Raw genomic sequence first — 21,525 nt, forward strand, 5'->3', positions numbered from 1 at the left:
ATGGTGATGATGATGATGATGGTGATGATGGTGATGATGGTGATGATGGTGATGATGGTGATGATGGTGATGGTGATGATGGTGATGATGGTGGTGATGGTGATGATGGTGATGATGGTGATGGTGGTGATGATGATGATGGTGATGGTGATGGTGGTGATGGTGATGATGATGATGATGGTGGTGGGTGATGATGGTGAGTGATGATGGTGATGATGGTGGTGATGATGGTGATGGTGATGATGATGATGATGGTGATGATGGTGGTGATGATGGTGATGATGATGATGATGATGGTGATGATGGTGATGATGGTGATGATGGTGGTGATGATGGTGATGGTGATGATGGTGATGATGGTGATGGGTGATGATGGTGATGGTGATGATGACAATAATGAACTACTGCTGAGCCCTAATTCGGACCAGGAGGTACATTTCATGCTCTTGTATCACCTCGTTAAACTGACCAAAGGCAGACATAGACTCTGCTGCCATTCCTGCAGCCACCAGACCTCCCCGCAGGAGGAAAACGCCAGGACACACAGCTGTTTCTAAGCCTCTGTCATGTGCTAAGCTTTTTATACACTTCGACTCCCTTAACTGCAGGATCGATGTGTCCATCATCACCATTTCATAGATTGGCACACTGAGGCTTGAGGAGGGTGAGGTGTCCTGCCTCACACAGGTGGGTGGGTGGGTCACACAGCCAGTGAGTGGCAGAGGGTGGTCTTACACTCAGGTGTGTTTGGTGCTAAAACCCAGATCTGCCCATATCTCCCCCTGGCCTTTCCTCCAGACATGAGTTCCAGAACGCCAGGCTTGCCCTCAGGTGGGCTGTTGGCTCAGAGAAGGTTGTGGTGAGACTGCGAGGTGGCATTTTGGGGTCCCCTCCCTGTAAGCTCCACTGGGCTCACTCCACATAAGGAGACTGGGCCCCCTGCAGAGGACACGGCTCACCTTTACACATTGACAGGTTGGCTTCAGGCATGGCTACATCCAGGGGCTCCTGCAGTATCAGTAAGACACTTCTTCTCCACCTCCCAGCCCTGCTCTCCCTCTGTGTCGGTGGCATTCTCAGACAGGCTCTTCCAGGTGGGGGCAAACTGGTCACCCGCAGCTCCAGGCTTCCATCCACCAACTTAGTAGCCTCAGCAGAAACCAGACACCTCCTTCCAGGAGATGTTCCTCGGCCAGACCTAGGTCCCATGGGGAGGGGATGAGGCCACGTGGACTGGGAGTGGGCAGGAGTTTCCACTGCTGAGCCCAGGGCTGGGTGTCAGGGTGCAAGCTGGGGCATCTGTCCCCCGGGCAGCAGCACTGGGTCCCAGGGAGCCGTCCTGCCAGGGACGTCGGACTTGGTTGCCACCTGTGGAGCCTCCAAACCTGCCTCTCTGGTCCTCTCGGAGGTTCTAGAGCCTGATTACTGTGTGATCCATTTCTTTCCCTGCTCAGACCAGCTGTAGCCGTCTCTGGTTTGCACGAGGAGCTCGGACACTCTGACGATACAGCCTCATTTTACAGATGGGGAGACTGAGTCCCAGAGAGGGGAGGTGAGTCCCCTGGGGCACACAGCTGGCAAGTGTGGAGCTGGGGTTTGAACCCAGATTCGGGTAGAGGGGGACCTGCTGCCATCCCCGTGCAGCGGGTGTCCTTCCTGCAGGGTGGGGCCAGGCCTGGGGCCAGGCTGCTGGCCGGGGGACTGAGCCTGTGCCCTGCGGTGCTGGCCCTGCAGGCAGGAGCTGGGCCTGCAGTAACCCCCTCCCCATTCCCCCCCCCCCACCGTGGCTTGAGTCTCTCTCTGTCGTGGCCAGTGTTAATGGATGCTCGAGGCAGGGGTGGGACACAAAGGTGAGCTCTGATGGGACATGGATTTTCCAGCAGGAGGCCGGCTCTGGCCCCAGCGCATTTCCTCCTAATGGATGGGAAAGGCCTGGGGCCATCCTGGGCGCCAGCGTCCCTCCTGCTGTCGGCTCTCCTGAGGCCAGAGACGGCCTTTTCCGGGGGTGGCCAGGGCAGGAAGCTCTGCGACCCGTCCCAGCTCTGACCCCCGTGATCTCTCAGTGCCCGAAATCTCCATTCGCCCAGGTGTTCAGGCCGTGTCTATACACGGGCAGTGCTGCCCCTGGGTTCTGAAGCCACACCGGAGAGCCACCCCTGGTCCCTATGTCACCTGGAACTCCCCAGCATGGCTTTTCTACTTTGACTCCGCTCACCTCCCCTGTCCCCACCTAGCTGGAGCCGAGTCACCTCTCCCTGGGGCACTGCCGATGCCGCCCCCCTGACCTCCTGCCACCACCATGAGGCCCCCACTGTCCACTGTCCCCGTAGCAGTGACATGACACGTCAAACGTGTAAATCGGTTCTTGATATCTCTCGGCTCATTGTCCCCATGTTCCCCTCCTGACTCAGCACCAATGCTATAGCCTCGGCCTTGGCTGTGGGCCTGTGCCACCTGTTTTCCCTTTGTCCTCCATGTCCACTCTCCTCATCCCCCTACACATCCCTCCTGTGCAGGGGCGAATACCGCTGTTCCCCATCAATCTTTAAAATATTGCCTGGTTATTTTCCCTCATTACCCTTGTGTCATCATAAAATTAACTTTATTGGTTATTAGTGGACCGTACTTAGTTTTGTCTGTCTCTTGTTGGCCATTTAAACCACTGAACCTTAAAGATATAACACGATTCCAGGTACACAGCAGGTATTCGGTAAATATTCCCTGAATGAGTAAATGAATGAGTGAATATAGAGTGTGCACAGACAGGCACATCTGCACACACACACACACACACAGATGCGCACACACACACACACACACACATGTCTGCTCTCCCCTGCAGACAATGGGAACCTTTTCCCCAGTGACATGACACGGTCCCTGTGAGCTTTAAATGGAGCCCCCTGTGGAGCCAGGGTCCACCCTCCATCCCCTGCCGACACCTGCTGAGTTAGAACAAGATATTTATTTAGACTCTCCCTCCTCTGGGCAGAGGCTCCTCAAACCTCTGTGGATTTATGCCCTGTCCTTCTCATTTCTCCACGAGGGTCTGGGGAAGATTCATGGAAGAAATAATAGAATGAAACCCGACTTTCCAGGAGCCTGGGGATGCCAACCGCAGCATCTTTGCAGGGACGGAAGCTTTTCCGCGATGGCAGCTGTCATGTGGATAGCATCATGTGGTTCCCCAGCACCCCCGTCTCCTGAGGCCCCACCTGCCAGTCTGGGCTCCTCCCCGCAGTCTCGTCTGTGGCTTCTGGTTTGTGGGACACGTCTTCTCTGAGCCCCGAGCCCTGCAGGCTGTCCGCCCCCTGGGGGTCTGTTTCCATTTACTGTCCTGCTTCCTCCCACCCGCTCAGAATGCTGCTTGCCACCCCCCGAGGCCCGCAGTTCTCCTTGGGGTCGTTCCTCACCAAGGGCTCTGCTTACCAAGTCACAGATAGGACCGTGTTATGTCACAATACATCATCAGAGCCCAGCTACAACTTTGAACCTCTGTAAATATTGAAAAGTAATGAAACTATACTCTAAGTCTTATAAAACATTCATTGCATCATGGGCCCCTGGCATAATAAAAATATACACATATACATTAAAAGATAACTCTCCAGAACCATAAATATGACACGGAATTGACATATGGGCTGGAACGGACATTAAATCTTTTATTCACATGAATAAATATACTTGTCTTTCTAGGGTTTCAGAGGCTGTTTTGGAAAAATTTATCTGGCCCAAGTTTGTGACAAAAGCGGATTCAAAGCCTGGGCTTTGGAGGAAGTCAGGGGGGACCTGGGGTCAAGTCCGGGTTTGATCTTCAGGGCTGTGTCACCTTTGGAAGAACACCAGGCCCTCTGCTCTTCAAGTTCCTCGTCTGTGAAACGGTAATAGCAACAGGACCATTCCTTACCGGGCTGTCGCGAGGACGTCATGGAGCCCCACCCAAGCCCAGCTGCCATGGGACCTGCCGATCGCTCATTAAGCTGGAAGCCTTTGTTAACTTGGCCACTCGGGGACCCTCCAGGGAGCACCCCCAATATACCAGGTGCTGCTGGACTCCCAGAGAGAGATGCCTTGGTAGATCTTCACAAATAGATAAAACAATAAAAATATGCTCCTAGACACACACACGCACACACACACACACACACACATATATATATATATAGAAAGAGGATAGTGATTACACAGTGGGCCCTAATGTAATAAAAATTACATAGACCAGATTAGAAATACAACTCTCTCTGGCCCATAAATTTGACCTACAACTTACACATGAGCTAAGGAAGACATTAAACATTTCATTAATGTTCATTTGTTGGGCGTCTAAGAATTTAGAGCAAGGTCCCCGTAGATGTGTCTGCTTTTCTGGAATTTGGAATTCACCCCGAGCCCCTGAGGAGGCACTTCCCATCTGCTCAGGACTCAAGGGAATTCATTCATCCAACGGATACTTGTGGAGTTCTCGCTCTGTGCTAAGGAAGGTTCTAGGCACTGGGAATGAAACCCTGAATGACAACAACCCCCCAGGAAAACAGATAAAAATCACTGCTCTCTTGGACCCTCTCATCTAATGAAGTGAAATCAAGACAAAAGGAAGGGAAAGCGGATGGACATTTCGGAGGGAGGGAGAGAGGAAGGAAAACGGACACCAGCGTCCGGAAGGTTCGCTCCGTGCTGGGCTCTGACGTGCTGTCTCACAGGAAGTTCACTGAGACCCATTAGGTGCCAGGTGTGTGAGGTTCCCCATTTTACAGAAGTGGAAACTGAGACCCAGACAGGCTAAAGGCACCCAGAGGCAAGTGGTAAAGCATGAACTGAACCAGATGCACCTGGATTCAAAGTCTCTCAGAGGTTTGGAATGAATGAATGGTTTCCAGAATGAATGAATGACTGGATATATGAGCACATACATATCACTCAACGGGCCCTTCGAGGAGGGATCCCAGGAGGGCTGTGCAAAACCCAGGGAGGGTCTAGGCCTTTCTTTATGTCCTCTTACCTACTTTCTAACCCCCCAATTGTTCAGGATCCAGATGCGACACCTCACGTGCACCTCCTCACCTGTTTCCAGAAGCATCGTGCTTGCGCTAGTAACACCCTGACCGTTCCGCCCGCTTCTGCCCTCACCCCCTACAGTCCGTTCTCCACTCCAGCCAGGGGAATCCCGTGAAAGCCCAAGTCAGGCCATGCCCGCCCTGCACAGAGCCTTCCATGACTCCCACCTCTTTCAGAAGACAAGCCGCAGTCCGCACGAGGGACGCGGGCCTCGTGTCCTGCCCCATCTCTCTGCCTCCCTGTGCCTTGCTCTCCCCTCGCTCTCTCTGCTCCAGCCACGCCTCCTCCAACACACCAGACACACTCCCTTTCTCACTTGGCTGATGGATCCAGTCGTTGTTTCTCTTTACTTCGTCTAACTTTCTGCAAGCAATGTTTCTCTGCATGACTCACTCATACCTAATTCTGTAAGAACCTTTTTGGGTAAACTGAGTCCCCAGTTAGAAACCGAAAGTTTCTTAAGACAAAAGATCTCTTCTCCAACTTGTCTGGTCCCTAAAGTGCCAAGAGCAGTGCAAGGGAGGCAGAGAGTTTTTGTCTGTCTTGCTTCCTTCTGTATTCTCAGCACACAGAGCAGTGGCTGGTATACAGTGGATGCCCCCTAAATGTTTGAGTTTGCATAGATGAGAAAGGGATCAACAGCACCTGAGGAGAGTGACTTCAGTCTGAGTGTGGGGAGTCACATTTGAGCTCAGATATGAAGGATGAGAAAGAGCCACCAGGAACAGATGTGGAGGAATAGCATGTGCAAAGGGCCTGGGGCAAGAACAAGCTTGGTGTGTTGGAGGAACAGTAAGGAGCTCAGTGCAGCTTGCTGGAGGGAGCTGGAGGAGAGTAAAGAGAGATGAGTCTCAGAGGTCAGCAGGGACCAGACCATGGAAGGTGTCGAAGGCCATGACGGGGAGTTTGGATTTTATTCTAAGTGCAGTAGGGAGGCACTGAAGGTTTCAGAGTAGAATAGTGACATGACTGATTTATTTTTTCTTTCAAGATTTTATTTTTTAAGTAATCTCTGCACTCAACAGAGGGGCTCAAACTCACAACCCCAAGATCAAGAGTTGCACACCGCACTGACTGAGCCAGCCTGGTGCCCCCGATTTATATTTTCAAAAGCTCGTTCTGCCTGCAGAGTGTGGCATGGATTGAGAAAGCCAGAGAGCACACCAGAGACCAAGAAGGAGCCAACTGTAATGATCCAGTAGCGCCATGGTGAATGATGGGGCTCGGGCTAGGGGGGTATGGGGGGGTTCAGATGCTCTTTGGAGATAGACTCATGATTCCAGCTTGGCTGTGTGGGGTCCACATGAAGGTTTAGGGAACAAAGCCCCAGCTTACAGTGAGATGCAGCTGTGTCTGGAAATTCTCTTGTTCCCTGGACATGTTCGCATGGAGACATCATGGGAAGGAGAGGTGGCTGGACCAGCGGCCTGTCAAAAATACCATCACAACACAATCCTAATGGCCCCTGAAGCCACACACTCCCAGTGGGGCCCTCATCCTTGGGCTTCCCCACTAGGCTTCCCTTCCTGGAGGACAGCCCCGCTGGAGTCTGCATACAGCCATAAGCTCATGTTAGTTTTGCTAATTGATATAAATGGTTTGCCTTTCACAGCGGAGCACTGGCGCAGAGCACGTCCACATTAATTGGGTTGGAGGAGGAAAATTAAGTTCTTCAATTTGCCATTTTTCAAGATGAAAAATGGGAAAGAAGAAAATCATTTGGCTTAAAGAGAGGAGCTGTGAGTAGCTGACACCCCCTTTAGGGAGGGGGCAGAGGCTGCCCTGGGGAGGGGTCTGGACTCCTATGGGGGGGCATCCCAGGGGAGAGGAAGAGTGGCGATGAGGTCACACCCACTAGCACCTTCATATGCATAAAGGATTTTAAAATGGCCAAATGCTTTTCAAACGCAGGGCTCATCCAGTGTTCATGGCTGCCCTGTGGGGTATGACTATCCTGCCCCCGGGTCAGATGGGAGCCTAAATTTGCAAGGACAGGAAATCTAACTCCAAGAGATGTAAGCAAAAAGAGCATGTATGGATGGGCTCATAGAAAAGTAAAGTCCCAAGTGTGGAGTGGGCTTCAGGTAGGGCTGGATCCAGGGAATCGAGTCATTTACTTCCAGCTTGCGGCATTTCTCTGTTCTCCCTTTGCTGCGGGGAGATGCCATCTACCTGTCCAGCCACCCTGGAGGGAAGACTTTTCTTCCTGTTAGCACCGGTGCATTTCTCAGGATTCACCTGCCTGGACCAACCTGGTCACCTGCCCCTCTCTGACCCAACACTGGGGTCAGAGTGCGGGATATTCTCATGGCCAAGCTGCCCTTCTAGTGCCTTTTTTCCAGTTAGAAAAGGTGCCCCTTCCTCTTGGGAGAAGCAGCCCTATGCCAGGCCACAGGCTCGGTGGGCAAAATTTCAGCCCCCTGGATCAGGTACAACCAGCCTGGTGTACCCAGTGGTCCTGGATGGGTCGATTACAGGCCTGGATGGTGTGCCTGGCATGGAGTTGGGTGTGGGGTCCACCCCACCCAAAAACCATGAACTGAGACTGGAGGATGGAGGTTTCCCAGAGGGCGAATTCATTCATTCACTCAACATATTCTTATAAAGTGCCCACTATGTGCCAGGCCTATGCTAGGTATTGACACAGTAGTGAAGAAAGAGGGCAACGTTCTTCCGGAAGCTTGCATCCCAGAGAGAGGGAGACAGGCATCAAATGAATTAATGATTAATTATATAGTAATCATGACAATGGTGCTATGGTAACAATACAGCGGGACTGGAAGACAGGTGTGCCATGTCAGACGGGGCGTCGGGGAGGGCCTCACTGACAAGGTGATGTCTGAGTGAATAGTAAAAGAGGAAGTCACATGACTGTCTCAGAGAATTCCCAGAAAATAAAGAAAGAAAGAAAGAAAAAACAGTGACAAGGCCCTGGGGCCGAAGACAAACTGGCCTGAGCCCAATGCAGCTGGGCAGACCCTGCAGGGCCTTGTGGGCCCTTGTAAGAAATGTGGTTGTCACTCGGTGTGAGATGAAAAGCCACTAGAGAGTTCTGAACGGACGAGGGACATGGTCTGACCTGGGTTCTAACAGGAACGCCCAGTTTGCTGTGCAGAGAAGAGTCCGTCATGGGAGAGGATGGAAGCGGGAAACCAGGAGAAGGAGGGTGGTGCCTTGGATTCAGGTGGTGGCAAAGGTGGTGATGAGAAGTGGTTGGATCCTGAGTATAATCTAGAAGCAGGGTGGCAAGGGTATGCATCCTGAGTAAGCGAGATAGTAAATGCCCCCTATAGGTGGTGAGCTAACTGGACAGTAAATAAGACGGAGGCAATCTATTTGTTTAAATGTGTTGTGGACCCTGCCTACCTGCCTCCTCCTTCCTGCCCCTCAGATCTCACCCCATTTTGGAGAGTGCCGCTGGCTGTCCCTGTCTAGAGCCAACGGACTGGGCAGGACCCGTGTGATCCATGGAAAGAGGGACTGTGAGCTGGGTCCTGAGGCTCCAGTGGTCCCCTGAGCCGGGCCCGTCCTGGGGGTGTCCAAGGGGACACCGCACAGTCCTGCCCCAGCTGGAGGAGCCCCTCTGCATGCCCGGTCCCCAGATTCGGAGGACACAGCCTTCCTGAAGCAGCCCCCCCTTCCATGGTCTGCCTGGTCTCACCACTTATGGGTCCCGAAGGCAAACCATGGGTTCCATTAATTGGGATTCTTCCGGTTGCCAGTGACAGAAACTCAATTCAAACAGACTTAAGTGAGAAAGAAAATTTATTAGCTCACGCAATTAAAAGTTAGGTGTACTAGGCTGCTGACCCAGCTGGATCCAGGGACTCCAACAATTTAGCCATGATTCAGTCCTTCTCCCTCTCTGGGCTCTGCTTTCCTCTGGGTTGGCTTCACTCTCAAGCGGTGACCAAGGTGCCTGCCAGCAGCTGCCGGCTTCCCTCCCACCCGCCAGCACCGCTGGGCACAGAGTCACTCCCCACCAGATCCTGCAGAAGTCCCCGGGCAGCCTCTCATTGGCCCATTTTTGGGTCACGTGTCCATCCCGTAGCCAATCAGAGCATCCAAGAGGATGGACCGCCTGCTTGTCCACACCTGGTCGCAAGTCTACCCTTGGTGTTGGGGGATGGGGTCGGCCCGGCTCGGTCCCCACGACGGCTCAGTGTGAGGGAGGCTGTGCCCCGTGGGAAGTCAAAGGTGGACGGGGTGGACGCACAGAGACAGAAATCATGGATGCTCACGGGGTTCTTTGTCCCAGAGCAGGAGAGCGAGTCTGAGACGTGCCTCGGCCAAGGCCACGGAGCTCGACGTGGCCAGAGAACGGCTCCTGAGGGAGTGGGGTCTCCAGTGTTTTCCATGTAGAACCCCGTCAAGTGTGCAGCAGGCACGGGCTCACGGGCGGGGGCCTTCTCCAGAACGGCAGCCTCGTCTCCATATGGCAAGCCTCCTTTGGGCACCCGGAAAGCAACCTGCGCGGTATGTGCAACCCCGGGAAGCCCTTCTGTGCATCCCCGCATTGTCCCCGGGGCCGCTGACGCCCCACAGCGCGGAACACGCAAATGAGCAGCATCTAATGCAGACTCATCCATCAGGCTGCTTTCCTCCTCCCCGACTGAGAGCACCTGCAGCGACACAGCAGGGGGAGGAGAGCCCTGGGGTCGGAGGGGTGTGGGGAGGAGGGAGGAGTGTGGGAGGAAGGGGGGGGGGCTGCCAGGAGGACATCTGCTTCCCTTAGAGCTGTTTGGGGGCCCTGCAGTCCCCCTCCGTCCTGTCTGGGTGCAGATCCACACCTCGTCCCCAGGCGCGTGTGCTGGTCTGCATGTGCAGGTAGATACACATGTGTGAGCAGTTATGTGTGCAAAACCTATCTACAGCACGCACATGCTGCCGACACACACCCCCTCCAAAATGCACACACCACCCCCCACCACACAGCACTTTCCCACCATCTCACACACACGTGCATGCACTTCCCGAAACAGTCGTGTGCACAATGCCCCGTGTGTACATGCAACCTCGCATAAAGGGGGTTGAATTGCCGCTCTTGAGGCCAGACTGCCTGGCTCCCAATCCCAGAGTCTGGGGACAGTCCCAGGGGCGGGGACCCTCCAGCGGAGTATGTGTGCACGGGCTGTGCAGGTGTGCGCAGTAGCAGGGCGTCTGTGGGCTGGTGCGGGCCTGGGCTGCGAGTGCCGTTCGGGGCTGCGGGGGGCAGGGGAGCATGGATCTTTGCATGATCGCAGCCTGGGCACAGGGATTATAGGAGGCGCCCTGTGTTGAGAGGCTTTATCACCTCCCTGCACACCGTTCCCTGAGACATTCACTTTCCCAGACGCGCACGGTCTCCAAGGCTGGTAAAACGCCAGCAGCTAGAAGCTGCCAAGGCCTGCCTGGCCCGGCCTCCTGGGGAGAGCCGCCGGATTCTCCTCCACTGTTCGCCGGCTGCGTCCAGCCGAGCAAGGCCTGGAGCCCCCCCATACTTCCTCCCTGCCTCCATCGCCCACCTCCTCAACACAAGAACGGACACCCTTGAGGGATGAAACCCAAGGCAACCCCAAGGCAGAAGGACTGGAGTCCTCCCGTCTCTCATTAATTTCAATAATAATGATAATAATCAAAGAGCTACCATTTATGGAACGATAACCTCACGCTGGCCACTACGGCCACTCCTTAATGCCCAGGATCTCACTCAACCCACCCCTCCCCCCGCAAAGCCCAAGTCAGTAGTCATCCTCACTACTGATAGATAAGGAAACTGAGGCACAGGGTGGTCGGTGAGTGACCCAGGCTGTGAGTGGTTTAGAAGCAGGACTTGACTCCGGCTGACCAACGCCAGGTTAAATTGTCTTCAAGTTCACGTGCAAGATGACGGGCTCAAGCAGAGGTCTCCTTAGGTGAGCTCTTGCTGACATCTGCTCTTCCCTCTACTGCTTCAGCCACACCGTGGATCCCTCCCTTATCCCGCCCCTTCTCGCCAAAGCTTCACCGAAGTTTCCATACTGTTCTACATGCTGTTCCATCTAACTGGGAGTCTTTTCCTCCCCCTGCTCTGCCTGGGAGACTTTGGGTTATCTCTCTGGCTTTAGCTCCGAGGTCATCACCGTCTCTTTGCCATCTTCTCTGATCCCAGAGTGGGGTTGGCTGTTCAGTACTTCGCGTGCCCATCACACTGTGCTCAAAGCCGCGTCAGAGAATTCAATTAGTATACTGAAAGAAAGAAAACTGGTGAGAAACTCTCAACATTGGAAGACGACAATACAACAAGTGGGAAGGACAGATCAAGAAGCTTAGTGTAACCCAGTAGAGATGAGCGATGAAGAACCAGGACAAAACAGTTAGGTGTAATAGGGGTGTCTTTCCAGAGAGAGAGCAGTAGCTTATCAGATTCTTGAAAGGGTCTGAGAAACAAAGTGTTTAGAAAAATATACGCAAAGTGAGAAGGCGTTAACAGAAAACGTTCTAAAAGTGAGATACTCTGTGTATTTCTGTTGTCTTATTATTCAATCATGTTTATGTTATTGACTCATTCAATGTATCAACAAAGAACAGAAAGAGTATTTTTAGCTTCAGGAGGAATAACAGAATGACCTAATGAGTTCTGGTGTCAAGTCAGACAAAGCCATATAAACGACTCCAAATCCAACAGCGTATAACTTAACGATCTTTACCTAAGATAGGGTGTAAGTGCTGTATGGTCCTAGGAATACGGAAGGTTACGAGGGTTCTAAAATGTATAAAGTTGTATTTCCTCAGATCCCATCAAATTCAAAGATTTTGACATAGAAGGGGAAGACGTGTACACACCGTAAATTTATCAGCTTAGCGGGAGCCATGGGCCTTACCTGGTGGAGAGAAAAATTATGTGAAGTGTGTAACTTGCATACAAAGAAGTGGGCTAAGTGATCACTTCCTTCAAACATCGAAGAATCACTGACTTTACAACATCAATAAACTTAGCACATACCCGCAACATCACAAACAAGAATCCAGACGCCCCCTGGCCTAAGTCTCTGCTAACCATTATATAAATTACAACAAACAGGCCTCTGGGGCCCGAGGTCCTTCCACTTGTCCCCGTGTGCTCTGCACGTGCAAGGACAGTAGGGTTCAACTCCAGGTGGAGTCAGTTGTCTTGGGGATGGGGCCAGTTCTTCGAGTAGCTTCAACAGCCATCCTTCACCTGGCAGGATCCACGGGCCGTAAGTAATTCATGGGGTTAGAGTCCTATCCTTTCCTAAGGGGTTAGAGACAAGCCTTTCCTAAGAGCCTGTCACCCGTGCAAAGTCTGTCCCTCAGGAAGATGAACTGGACGACAGGACTGTGAGGGAGCAGCTCCGTGTCCCCCACTGGCCACCAGTTCTGCTCCTTGAGGTCAGCTCGGGCCACCTCCCGGACCTTCCTGGTGAGAACACTGCCTGGTTCCGGCCCCCACTGCGTCCCGCTGTCAGACCTTGAGCCCGGGCTCTAGCCTCCCAGCCACGTTCTGGGGTCCCTGGGTCCCCACTGTGACAGGGGGTTCATTCGTTGGTTGGTGGTCATGCTTGTACTGGAGAAGTGAGTACTAGATACACAAGCATGAAGAGCGAGAATAAATGCACGTGCATCAAAATACCCAGAATGGACAATTACGACCGCTTGATCCTGCTTGTGTCTTTAGTTCTTTTTCTAATAAAGGCAATGAAAATTAAAGAGAAAATTACAGGGGCACCTGGGTGGCACAGCGGTTAAGCGTCTGCCTTTGGCTCAGGGCGTGATCCTGGCGTTATGGGATCGAGCCCCACATCAGGCTCCTCCGCTATGAGCCTGCTTCTTCCTCTCCCAATCCCCCTGCTTGTGTTCCCTCTCTCGCTGGCTGTCTCTATCGCTGTCGAATAAATAAATAAAATCTTTAAAAAAAAAAAAATAAAGAGAAAATTACAGTCTCTTTTACCTCCTGTAATGTCCCATTCCCTCACCTTCAAGATGAAAACTGCGAATTTTAGAAACTCCATGTTTCAGAGTAGGGTTGGCTTCACAGCGAAATTGAGTGGAAGGCACAGAAAGTTCCATTAAACCCCTTGCGCCGCGTATGCCCAGCCTCCCCCACCATCGGCGTCCCCGCCAGAGCGGCACACCAGTTACCATTCACGAGCCCGCGTGGACACATCGCAATCACCCGGAGACTGGAGTTTACCTGGGGGGCTCACTCCTGGCGGTGATGTCTCTTCTATGGGTTTGGACAGATGCGTAATGACATGTACCCATCATTATAGTGTCACACAGAGTAGTTCCACTGCCCTAAAAATCCTCCATGCTCTGCCCGTTCCCCCCTCCCTCCCCGTTAGGTGGGTGGTTTCAGCTAAATACTGTCGATAACGTGTTCCTCTGGGCACCGTCTCAGCTCTCGGCTTGTCCTTCACATCGTGCCTGAGGTCCTTCTCGGCCATCATCTGGGGCACTTGCCATCAGCTGTGACGGGGACCCCGCAAGAGAAGCAGGTTCCAGGTAGGGAATATTGTAGCTCAGGTGGGGACGTGTTATGTCTGAGGTGCCCATGGACTTCCCAGTGGGCTTGTCCGGTAGCACCTGGACACTCGCATTTGGACATTCCGAGAGAGAACACGCAGCCCATGGGGGATGGGAACCAACACCTCCTCTGTAAGGCCCTGTGTCGCAGGCACTCACACCGTGGGAAGGGCAGAGGCCTGTTATTGTTTACTCCTTGCTCTTTCCAGAAGCTTCCCCGGAGCCGGGCTGGAGTGCTCCCCTTCCCACCCCTCCCACGCTCACTGCTGGTATTTACTCTCCCACTGTCTGGCGTGCTAAGTGCGCTGCTTGTTTGTGAGATATGCTAATAAAGCTGCCAGGTCATCACATTAGCAGTTCCCCGCGGAGACCTCCCTTCTTCTGGGGGCGGCAGGCACCCAAACACAGCCGCCATAATCAGGCTAGCACAGCTAATGACATTCTTCCAACAGGGAGAAGAGAGACTTCCTGAGGCTTCCACAGACTTGAAATTGCTGACACAGACTCAGAAGGGTAGAACCCGCCAGGCTGGTCTGGACGCCTGGAGACTTTCTGGACCAGCCAGGTTCCCCGTCCCCCCATGCGACAGGAGGGGCGACTGAGGTCCAGAGAGGGGCTGAGGTCTCCCATTCTGCAGTTGAGAAAAGATGACGCATCCATGAAGTCAGGTCTGGGGACCAGGGACCAGGCCTCCCGTCTCCACCAGACAGCTTCTTTCAGGCCCATCTCACCTCTTCCCTGCCAGGTAGAATGACCTTTCTCCCCAATATGGAGGGTCATACGGGGACCAGACTCTGTGTGTGACTGCTGGTGCTTAGAGAAGGAGGGACGTGGCTCTTGCCTCTGTCCGCTGAATCTTGCTCACCCACCCACCCACCCTCCGAGGCCCTCCTTTGGGAGAGTCACCTGCTGCCAGCCCTCGCCCAGGATGCCCATGGTCGGTACCTCTCAGACTAACTCGCGTTTTCCCACTGCCCTGTTTCCTTGACCAGCACTCTCTCCGTGCAATCCAGCACACACACTCTTGGTGCCTGGGGTTGACAGGTCTCCAGCCTGTCCACCCTGCGTGCTCCACCTCCAGCCGCAGTGACAGGTCGGACACTGGCATGCGCTTAAGTTGGCCCAATGGAAACATACGGGGGATGTCAGCAGGAAGGAGAGGGGAAGAGAGGCTCTCCTTCCTCTGGAGTTCCATGAGAGTGATGTCAAGTCCGGAGCTTCGAATGGGAAGCCAGCCCAGATAAAAGTACTACCGGCTAAGATGTGTGGAGTTAAAAGTGACAGAAAAATCCACTCAAACTGGCATAACAAAAAAAGAGAATCTATATTAGCTTAATAGAGCTCAGCTCAATCCTGGTACTCTGAGAATTTTCTCAGAATTCTTTCCCCGACTCCCGGCTCGCCTTGCCTCTGTGTCAGTTTCACTATCAGCCTGACACTTTAGTGTCAGGGATGGATTCCCATCTCGGCCCCTCCAGCCAAGGAGGCCACCTCTCCCAATGCGGATGCCAAAGTTCTGGGACTGACCTCATCTGGACCAACCTGGGTCGCGTGTGCAACTCTGAGCCAATCACTGTAGTTGGGGGAAGGGGATGCTCTGATTGGTCGGATCTTGATCATGTGATAACTGGGGCCGCCTGTTACTTTGCCCGCCTTCTGCCCCTATGATCCATTGAACAAGTGGGTTGCTTAGCAACCACGTCCTGCCTCTTTTCCTGCACCCAGGACTGGGAAAGCCACGCCAGGGTCCTGAATGTTGAATTATAGGGATCCTCAGTACTTGGATTTCAGCTGGCTGTGGCTCCTTGGAGGAGAGGACAGCAAGATGACCTTGGTTTAAATCCTCACAGGGACACTTGCTCACCAAGAGACCTTAGGTAAATTACTCCATGTCTGTCCCCTCTTGTATAAAATGGAAATAATAATAGTACCTGTCTCAGAGGGTTATTTGAGGATCAAATAAGGTGATTTGTTATGGGGACTTAGAAGAATGCCTCCCCATAGTTGGGGCTCAGTAAAGAGAGCTATTGAGTGGTATTAGGAAGAAGTACACCTTACTATGTCAGGACTGCCTCCCCACTTTCCCCTGTGACCCCCCCCATCCCCCTCCCTCTACCCTGTGGACCCCTTCCACCCCTCTACCTCCCCTGGGACCCCCCCTTCATTCTCCTCCCCCTCCTCCCTCCCTTGTGACCCCCTCCACCTCCCCTCTGATCCCTTCCTCCATCCCTTTCCCCTATGACCCCCTCCACCCCTCCACTCGCCCTCCCCTGTGACCCCCTTTACCTCCCTCCATCTGTCCTCCCCTGTCACCCTCTCCACTCCCTCCATCTCCCTCCATCTCCCTTCTCCCCTGTCACCCCTTTGATCCATTCACCTCCCCCACCCCCTGTCATCCCTTCCATCTTCCAGGTACAAGAGGGAGCAGATTTCTAATGTGGACATCAGCCCGTGTCACCTACTCATTAAAAGCTCCTTAATACCTCCCTCATGGCATTGAGTCAGGATCAGGCCCCCGCACTGGTCTACAAGTTCCTGCAGAATCCAGCCCCGGCCACTTCATTTGGGCCACGTGGGGCCTTTTTCATTTCCAAACACACCAAGCTCATCGAGCCTCAGAGCCCTTACTCCTTGCTGCTCCCTCTGCCTGAAGGATCTCCCTCAGATATCACTATAAGGGACTCCCTAAGTTCATAGAGGTCCCTTCCCAAAGTCGCCTCCTTGGAAAAGCCTTCTCTGAGCCTCTGATCTAAAGTGAACCACCTCCCCATTCCCTTTCTGTCCCCAGCAGCCTGTTACTCTGTTCTCCGTGTCTCCTCTCGTTATCAGAAATGGTCTTGGTCTCGTGTTTGTGTTTTTATTGTCCGTAAGGGCATTTGGGGCTTGGAGGGCGAAGTCCAGACAACATAAGTCAGGAAGGATAGAAGACAAGCCTTAGAGCCTCGATCAGGTCCCTCGTATTGGATGATCAGAGGCTGCTTTTGGAGGGAGAGCTTTGCAGGGGCCCGATGGGCCAGCGGATGGGGTTCTCAGATACCAGGAGCAATCACTGCTTGCTAGCAGCTTCGCTGGGTCATCATGGAGGCTGGATCTGCTCTCCTGCACCTTAGTGGTAAAAAGGACAAAAGCTGGCCTCCCACCCGGCCTGTCAGACCCTTCTGGAAAGCAGGAGGCCTCTACCTGGTGAATAATTCACCTGCTGTCAGCAGCCCCGAACGCTGTGTTGGCAAAAAGCAAACAGCCTGCGGCACCGTTTCTTATTTTTAATCTACTCAAAACCAGGGTCTTCAAGCGCCTACTTTTCCATCCTACTAATTCGGGAGGCAGTTAGCTGTTGGGTGTCCTTGCCCGCCAGCTCCCGCTCTGTGTGGCTGCTTGCTCGGTGCGCGCNNNCCTGCCCAAATAGGCCAGCTGTGAAGAGCTCTGCTAATCTGCCCCTGAACTACAGAGTCTTCACCAGACTCTGAAATGATAGAGGCATTTGTGCATAAATAGCACATGGTAAGCCTCCCCTTGGGACACTAACCCGATTTATTAAAAATGCTGTAACTACCAAGCTTTGTATATCAACATCATTAACACAAAAATAGATGATTGAATCTCCTCCCGCAGCCCAGCCCTGATGCAGACAGACAGCTCGGGTGAGCGGTAAGAACCTGAAAGACGTGCCATGAAGGGCAAAAGAAGCCAGTGTTAAATATTTGAAGTGAAGCCAGGCCAGCCAACCAAAATTTGTTTTCTCCAGTGTTAGCCTAGGAACACGTGGAGAAAAACAGACCCGATTTCTTTCCATGACCAAACGTTCCCACCGTGCCGGGCTGGGGCTGAGGTCATCCTGACACCTTTCCCTGTCACTCTGATGGGCTGGGGAGGGTCCCCTCCCACCACCGTGATGGGACTTAGACTTCGGCACCCAAACCGCCCCCACCTGCCAGACACTCAGCGTGTCCCAAGCGGCGCCCAATCACACAGTCCCTCATGAGTGTTGCTCGGGCCACCACCGTGCACCCCCTGGCTACCATTTAATGGAGTCTAAATGGACTCACTCTTCCAACTTTTAGCCTCAAGCCAAGCAATATTGTCTATGAAATCATAGATTTAATATGCCAATTATAAATGCTCTTTAAAACTTAAAAAAAAAAAACAAATAATAAATAATGCTTGCCAGCATGGGGGCGGCCTGGGTGGCTCAGTCAGCTGAGCCTCTGATCCTGATTTCGGCTCAGGTCGTGGTCACGACATGGATCAGCCCCGCGCTGGTTTCCGTGCTCAGCGGGGAGTCTGCTTGGGATTCTCCCTCCCTCTTTCCCTGCCCCTGCTCCCCTAGCCCCGCTTGCACACATGTCTGCACTCTCTCTCTCACAGAAATAAATCTTTTTTTTTTTTTTTAAAGATTTTATTTATTTATGTGACAGAGAGACAGCCAGCGAGAGAGGGAACACAGCAGGGGGAGTGGGAGAGGAAGAAGCAGGCTCATAGCGGAGGAGCCCGATGTGGGACTCGATCCCGGTACGCCGGGATCACGCCCTGAGCCGAAGGCAGACACTTTAACGACTGCGCTACCCAGGCGCCCCTCACAGAAATAAATCTTAAAAAAAAAAATAATGCTGGCCCACATACCATGCTCTCCCGGTGTGATGGGCCGTGCACCTGGTGTACGCTCAGTTGACTCCATATACCCAGGCTCAGAGCAGACAGTGTGGACTGGGACCTACATGGTGTCTGGTACTTTAAAGATTCAAAGATGAAGGCTCAGTTTTCCAGCGCACAGGCTTGGGTCCCGGAGACACACACAGCAGCTGGGAGCGGATGACACACAGCGCCCCTCTCAGGCCACATTCCCGCAGCGCCTCCCCTCGGAGGAGGCCCAGGGGCCATTCCTCGGGTGGATAACTAAGGAGGTGGTGTTTTGATGTGTTCGCTTTGTGTTGTTTCTAATGATGGTTTATCATCTCTGCGTCTAGGTATCTTCATCAGAGAGCGGGAGAGAAACATGCTTAGACCAAACCACCAGGCCCACCCTCGGCTTTGGACTGCTCTGCCACCAGGCAATTTTCGGTCTTCAGTAAATCCCTTACTTTTCCTCATCTACAGACACATATGGCATGTCTTTGTAGTTACAGGATTTCTTTGAACTGTAAAATTCTAGGATAATTCCAGAACATTCTAAGTCCCCAAACTCAGGATGGTGAGGAGGTCGGAGCACGGGCTCTCAAGGTAGAAGTTCTGGCCCTGGGTCCTGACCTTGCTACTCTCTATGTGACCTTGGGCAAAGGATCCAGCGCCTCAGTTTCTCCATCTGCAATATGGGAAGAATCACACGATCACCGCTTTGGAGGTTGCTCTCTTGATTCAGAGAAAATACAGGTAAAGCCTCTATGTCCATGCCAGGCATACAGTAAGCACTTAATCCATGGTCTCGTTTTAGCGTCTTTAATGTTGCGGCTCATAAGAGCATAATCCAGCAGTCACAGGGGAAACGTTTTCTGCAAGCCAGTTTGTTTTGGGTCCTTCCCCCAAGGTACTGAGCTACACACCCCCCCCAGTAAATTCGCTATTAACTTTTTTTTAGTTGAAGAATTTTGCATCAGAGCAAACTTCTGGCTGTGCTCAAAATCTTGGGAAGACCTGTCTCTTCTGTCCCCCTTTCTGCATGGGGACATTTAGGGGCGCTGCCCTAGATGGGGCACACCCTCAGTAGTCCCCCCTCCCCCAGGCCCCACTCTGCCCAGGTCTCTAATTCACTTGACCCCAGCCCATCCCTAAAGACCCTAAGTTCACAACTTCAGCCCCAGTTTAAGACCCTGTGAATATGGCACTCTCGTGTGGCCCAGGGAATGTTCCAAATGAGACCCATGGGTGTTTGTGGGGGGAAGAGAAGCTGTAGGTCTGGGACTGGGAGGGGCAGTTTCAGAATGGGGGCAGGGTCCACAGGCAGGGGGAAGGCCAGCAGCTCGGGCCACAGGTGGGAAACACTGGTGTGGGCCCACCAGGCTGGAATTCCCGTGGTAACCCGTGTCTGGCCTTCATCGGGTCCTGGATTGTCCCTGGAGTGTCCACAATGTCACCGGATCAGCTTGTGAGCCTCCTGCCCCCGGCAGACTATTTAACAGCCACGGGAGGCTAGGCCCCATCCGTCCGTCCGACGGCCCGAAATAGCTCTGTGCTTAGCAGCAAGAGGAAGGCCTGGGGATGAGCAGCAGAAACGGAGACCACATCTGGGCAGAGGGACTCCATTGTTTCTAGAACAATGACATTTGATTCCCCTCCTTGTGCCAGAATGGGCTCACTGCTGTCAGCTGGCAATGAGTGCTGTGCGTCCAACTCGACCCGGAAAAATTACACTGGATGCCGGGGACCCGCTGCTCAGCCCGCTTCGCCTCATGATGGGGCAGAGGGGGAGCCGCTCCTGACTATGTGATTTTACAAAATAAAATCAATTGCCGTTGCTGGTTTTAGCTCCAAGAAGCCAAGACTCGAAATGGGTTCCTAAACCCGGTATCAATGAAGCAGATGTGGAAGAGGCCGTGCTGGAATTCCATGAATGAACCTTGGATGGAAAAATCAGAAAAATTATGCAGTAATGTGTTCCCTCTGCTTTCTGCTGGTTCTGGTGGCAGAAGCTTCTGGGAGAAAATTGGGATGGGATCATTCTGAATGGAGGGGAGGTGGCAGAGGGCCTGGGAGAGGGCAGGTGGTGGGCTCAGGATGCACTCGGCAGCCATTGGTCATTTCTGCTTTCTTGCTGGGAAGCTCCGCCCACAAGTTGTCCTTTCCTGACTGCTTCACTTGTGACTTAACGAGGCTCTGTCCTCAGCAGCAGGATTTTATTTAATGAGGTGTAGCCTATAAGGCGTGTTTCCAAGTTTGGGGTGTCAGCCACAGAAGAGCCAGTGGACCAGAAACCGCTGGTGGAATATGTCTGCAGAACAGCTTAAGGTCCACCCTCCCTCCCACCCCCCCCCATCTGTTTCTCCTCCCCCGGTGTCCCCATCTCTAACCACACCGCCATCTGCCTGACTGCTCAGCCAAAAGCTAGGCTTCTCCCCCACGCCCCTGCCACCACTCATAATCCATCAACAAGCCCTGCGGACCCTCGACCAGACCTGACCTGTCTCCACCCCTGATCTCCACGGCACCCCTGTCCTGCCCTCGCCACCATCTTCTTCCCCGTGGACCATGGCTCTCCCTCATTCTGATCTGGTCCCCAGGTCCCTCTACAGCGCAGCCAGAGTGAGCCTTCAAAAACACGAAGCAGATGTTACTCATCTTGGAATGCGTCAGCGGCTTTCTGGCCTTAGAATCAAATCCAAATGCCCTTTCGTGGCCTCTGGGTCCTACATGATCTGCCTCCGTGGCCAGTCCACCCTGGTGTCTCACCTGTCCTCCCTTGCCCCTTGGGCGCAAATGAGAGAGCAGCGATTGGCCAGGCCTGGCTCCTCAAGTTAGTACGTGGCCCTTCAGTGTGACGACATTAAAGAAAATCCTCAAAGGCAAACAATTTTTTTTTTTTTTTGCCTTTAAGTTAGTTTGGGGGCACCCTTGAAATCAGCATCTCTGAAAGACACCTAATGTCTACCTGGAGTGGACACTCAGGAAAGTAAGTCACGGAGAAGCAATGCCCGACATTCTAGGGTTTGGGGTCTGTCTACTTAGCCCCAGGCAAGAAAGCCACTGCTTTGTGGACCCATGGACACATGGCCCCAACATTAGAAGGCCATGACTCACCCTGGAGAAGTGTTTTCCCTTTCCCAGTCTCCATCCTGCTGAGCCGGTCAAGCAGAAAATCTGGGAGAGGCGCGACTTTATCTTAAACACCTCTCTCCTTCTCACTCCCATTGAATTAAGACGCACCGGCCGACCCGGGAGGCAGCAACTTGCTGAAGATTAATGTTTTCACTGCGCTTGGTTTTACAACCACCTCTACTTATGTCTGTGAATATTGCTGTCCTGCTCACAGGA

This window comes from Ursus maritimus, unplaced genomic scaffold (assembly GCF_017311325.1).
Source record: "Ursus maritimus isolate PB19 unplaced genomic scaffold, ASM1731132v1 scaffold_22, whole genome shotgun sequence".
Taxonomy (NCBI): Eukaryota; Metazoa; Chordata; class Mammalia; order Carnivora; family Ursidae; genus Ursus; species Ursus maritimus.